Genomic DNA, 5,139 nt, shown 5'->3' on the forward strand with positions numbered 1-5,139 from the left:
GAAGACATAATGACTCAGGCAAGTGACATCAACTGGGTCCCACTTGCTTCATTTTTTTCATTTTTTGTGCTTTACCATGCTTCACCAACCCCCTGACAAAACCCAGTTCAGATGTCTCCTTTTTTGTTTTATTGTGCATCATCATAATCAAATGGCCAAGGTTTTTCATTGTCCTTTCAAAAGTGTTTGAAGAATCTGACAGTGCTTTTGAAAATTTGCATGAGTCCTTTTCGGTAGAAGATGACCCTGTTGACTATGGTCACCAGTTTGGAGTGTTGGTTATGGCTGGGAAGATTGATGTGTGACAAATGTCTGTTCTATATTGTCTGTAATAAAACACTGTCCTTCAGATCCTGGCTGTTGCTGCTATTTTCAGAGCCTTTGGCTATTTCAAACATAATCTAAATGACATATTTGTTCCAGAAAGCCATCTTATCTCAGATTACTCTCTCTGCTGTCTGGCCTTCTGATCACTTCTCTTTACAATCGCCCTTTTATGCATCATCATACAGCTAGCGGTCATCCATTCTTAGTACGTGGCCTATCCAGTGAAACTGTGACAGAACTCTCTGCAATTGTCAGCTGAATGAATGACTTGCTTCAGCACCGAGGAGTTCAGTCTCATTCCCATATTTTTTGTGGGTGACCCTGTCTTGCAATTTGAAGTTCAATAAGCATTGTTTGTGACGTTGAAGAAACTTTTCAGGAAGGTTAACTTGTCGGTTGCTTGGTGTATTTAGGTTCCTATCGCTGTGTAGAAATGTGTTCCTGGCTTATACATCATAGTTTAGGATTAGAATCACGGGTGACCAGAAAAAAAATCGAAGAATCACAGAAATTGGCTGATGGAGGATAAGGGAGAAAAACAGCAGAGAGGAATGAGGTATGCATAAGACAGAGTAAAGAAGAGATGGAGAGGTAAAAAAGTAGTAATATATAGCGATCTAGAGAGGTTCTGTTAGCAGATTGTGATGTAATGCGATAATTCACTAAGGACATTTCAAAGATTACATGCGATACGAGACGGCATGTGGGCCCACTAGCCTTTTGCAGATTTGCACTGTGTCTCTCAATACCTCATTCCTCATTTTTATTTACATCTTTGAAATGTTCCTGAGCAGGTTATTTTCTTTATACTCATCATTTTTTTAAAGTTAGTCTAATGCAGGGATTTTTAATGTATGTATGATCTGTAGATTCATGAATTGGGCATTGGTCCACAACTCTAGAATTTGTTTGAAAAATGTGTACTTTATCTTCATTTTTCTCCTCCAGGTAGAAGATCAAGAAATCGTCAGATTCTCAAAGGGATCACTGATAAGAAAATATTTCTGTTTTCTTTAAACTAAAACTTTAGAAACTCAGCTAGGAGTGGACTCCAGCCATAAAAACCTTTCACTGTGTAAAATACTTTCTGGGTGACATTGAGCAGAGCTCTGTGAATTAGGCCGATGACTGAAGCTGGTCCCTTGGCTTATGCTTCTCCCCTCTAGCCATTAATGATTGGTTTGGTGCTTAATCTGTCCTCAGTGTCACCTTCTATCTGTCATCTCCCCAAAGGAGTCTTGAACCCTTGGATGTCATTTTCCACTTCTCTCTTGACAAAAACACCAGTGACCTTTTTTTTTTTTCACATAGGCAATGACATCAGAGACTCTTTTCAGGTCTAAATTCCAGGGTAAGTCGTTTGTTGTATTTGGAGTTTCTCTCCTGCAAGCTGGCAAATATATTTGCGTTTGCCTTCTTAGCTTATTTTCTTTTTCTTTTTCTTTTTTAAAGTCTGTTGCACTGGTAAATTGGCAAAGTATTTATAACTTTATAAATGTTTTTCCAGGGTCAGGTTCAAGGACACAACTTTTGGCACATACCCCCCTCTAGACGACCACGGTTACCATTAGAACTTCTGATAATGTTTATAGTTTCCTGCCTAGAAGAGTTTTACTGATGACAGGAAGCATATTCTGATACAACTTTAAGGTCCCCTAATAGCTTCGTGAGCATAGCTACATTATTTCTCTCTGACGCTAATTTGTCAATCTGTGACAGAAACGAAATTTCCATCAATCTGGCAAAAACTTCTGAGCTGATAAGTCATTGGCTCCGAGTTTATCCTCCACTGGATGATAGCTGCCCATTCCTCTGAGCCCCGAGTTCTGGGGAGGGCCCAGAAGAGACTAAAAATAGGAAGAGAAAGGGGATAAGGTCGGTGATGAGGCAGAATAGAATCGAATCTCTTAACCATCCTTTGCCTTATGACAGTGGTATTGGGTGACGAGCTAGAGAATGAACAACTCAGCTTATAATGATCGCAGCCACGACTGGCGATTCTGCCATGCAGACGTTTCAGAGTACCCTTTAAATGGATTTCATTCTAGAGTCATTGCCCGAAAGATTTGTATCTTACATTTATATATCTACTCAATTTAATTTTTTTGCAAAGCAATATTAAAACCTCTGTCTATATTGTGGAATATTTCTTTGTTTGGAGTAAATTTTTTTAAAAGATGACCCCAGTCCCTGCTTAATATTCATTAATTCCTCATCCTCAGACTGCTTATTACCCATTTCCTACTTCATATCTTAACCCACTTTGGTTATTCAGGTTTGTCTAGTGGCAACATGTTCTCCCCTAATATAGTGGAGAATATCCATGTGGATTTGTGTTTATACCTATCTCTAGCTCTTAGCAAATATCCATCAATTCATAGTAATAGATAATCCCCCTGTGCTCCTAAGTCTTATTTTTCATGCTTATCAGTGGAGGGATTGGAGTAGGATTAGAGTAGGGCCTGAAAATTGTCTAGGAGGAAGGTCCTGACAGATATTGAGGTCTAGAGAAGTCAAGAAGTCCGTGTACTAGGGCAGCACACCAGGTTTAGGACCTTAGCGAGGATGTGGAGGAGCGTGGAAGAAATAAAGGCCAAAGGAGTTCAGCCACATCGGAATCTGGAAGAGCAGCTGCAAGAATGCTGGAGCCTGGGAAATACATATAGAGGCAGGTTGAGTGACAAAAGCTAGGAAAGTGGCTCAGAGGGTCAGGTAGAAGAAATCAGTGCCCAGACTGCGGATTCAATTAGAAAATGCATAGCAAAAAAAATGACCTTGCTAACTTATCCTGTGAGCCTAATAAGGACTCTTTATAATATGCAGTCTGTACCGGACCAGGATGAGGCCAGCATGTGGACAGTACTGAGCCCACAGACGGAGAAAATAGGAGAACAAGCAGGCTGAGCAGGGAGCCAAGCATTCCGGAGAGCGCCTTAGGCAGCATTTCCTCTGGATCTGGTGAAATTGCTTATGTTTGCATTTTCTAGACATCCTTTACGTTTTTGACTTATTGGTCAATAGCATCTATATTGCACCACATAGCTCAGGCTTTCAACTTTTTTGCACTTTTTTATTTAGAGAAAAGGAGAACTCTGTTGGGATGCTTTTATGTCTGCTGTATTCTGATTCATTTCAACTTTGTTTAATCTGACCAAGACCAAGTAAAATGTTACACTCTTGTCCCATTTCCAGTAGATCTTAAATTGATGCTTTGCTGCTGTTATCCCCTGAATGAAAAAGGGTAAAAGGAGTTGCTGTGAGAGGGACTTCCAACATCAAAAATTTTACCTCTGGGTTCTTGTTTGCAAACAGCTCCACATTACCCCCTCCTGTACAGATAAGCACATTTAAATGAGCCAAGTGCAAATGTAAGCATTGCATTAGAGTCTAAAGTTTAGGCTGTCACTCTTGGATTGAGGATATACAATATAGAAAGTGAAGGTGAGTAAGAAGCAACGTTCACATTACTCCTCATTTGCTCGTTTGATACATCTTCTGAGAAGCTTCAAGTGGGGAGCAGCTAAGGCTACGGACTCCTCTCCCATAGTGGTTGGAAAGGAATTTCAAATGGTTCCAGCCAGAAGGAAGGGATGAGAAAGTTTTAGGAGTGGAAATGGAGCTGGTAAATAGCCTATCGCAAGAGTCGAGGAATAAAAGTCTGTTATTTGTGTGGCGGGTTCATCCATTGAAAAATCTGATTTTCTACTAAGATGATATAAAAACTGGCTAGATACCCAGACAGAAAGATGCTTCATCACCTGAGTGATCCTGAATGTCACTCCAGATGTGGGAGGCTGGGGGTGGGCAGCTGTGATAGCAAGAAGAGGTAATAGCAGTGTGAGCAAGGTGCTTCCCAGGTGAAAGAGACCAAATTCTCCCATTTTTTCCAAAATCTTGGGTGGTTTTGAAACACTAGCAGTCCCTCCAAGCATCTCCCTGTCATCACTGCTCTTTCTTTTTTCTTTTACATCAATAAATTTTTATCTAAGTAATGTCACGTGATTCCTTCCAGTCACCTTAGTTCCTCCAAAGTTTAAGTCATAATCTTCAAGATGGCCCTTTTAAAAAGAAATTTTGCTCAATCCACAGTTGTCGTGTCAGTCAGTTCACACTTCTTTCAGTTGGGGTTCTTTGATCTCCACTTGAATATAGACATCCTTTAAAAATTCACCTGTAATCTTTAGGATCCAATTTCTTCAACCAGTTTACTTTAGGGCCCTAGGAGTTAAACTGCAGGAAGTTCACTGCTATTTTAGCAAATGATCTAAAATATATTATTCCTTAATCATTTCTAATATTGAAAAGTCTTGTTACATCCAATTTTTACTCATTAGCCTAGCAAAAAATGTTACAGGTCTCATTGTCACCGCTGCAATACACGTACTGTGAGGGAAGGATGACATGTGTTTCAATATGGCCACAATAACAATTTTTGGACACCATTAGCAACAACACCCATTTTCATCTAGAATGAGGCTTCTCTTTCTCCAGGGCTTTTTTGCAGCATCGGCCTTGTTGCCTCCAGTCAGCCTTTGGAACAGAGCTATTTTCGTTGGCTTTTGGTTGGAGGACTTTATGACCTCACAGGCAGATCCTCTCAAATCAGCTACCATGCTCCTAGAACCTTTTTATTCTACTTCTGAGTTCATCTCTTTGGCTGTGTCCCGAGACCTGGCTCACTCCAGTAGGTCATCCTGGACTTTGTGGGGTCTTCTGCCATTCCTTACCCATGTCCCTGACCAACTAATTTTCTATAAAAGTAGATTTTCATTTTCTATAACTCCGCTTCCTTGCTTTTCTCCCTCTGCCCTG

General features: G+C 40.3%; 1 non-coding gene across 1 annotated transcript; it reads right to left on the reverse strand.

Annotated features, from left to right (window-relative positions):
• Window positions 1-4,670: 4,670 nt before the first annotated feature.
• Window positions 4,671-4,805, reverse strand: LOC139083164 (small nucleolar RNA SNORA1). The gene has a single exon (XR_011539731.1). It is a non-coding gene; the product is annotated as a small nucleolar RNA SNORA1 (small nucleolar RNA).
• Between the last annotated feature and the right edge of the window lie 334 nt (window positions 4,806-5,139).

The sequence above is a fragment of the Equus przewalskii genome, chromosome 4 (assembly GCF_037783145.1).
Source record: "Equus przewalskii isolate Varuska chromosome 4, EquPr2, whole genome shotgun sequence".
Lineage (NCBI taxonomy): Eukaryota > Metazoa > Chordata > Mammalia > Perissodactyla > Equidae > Equus > Equus przewalskii.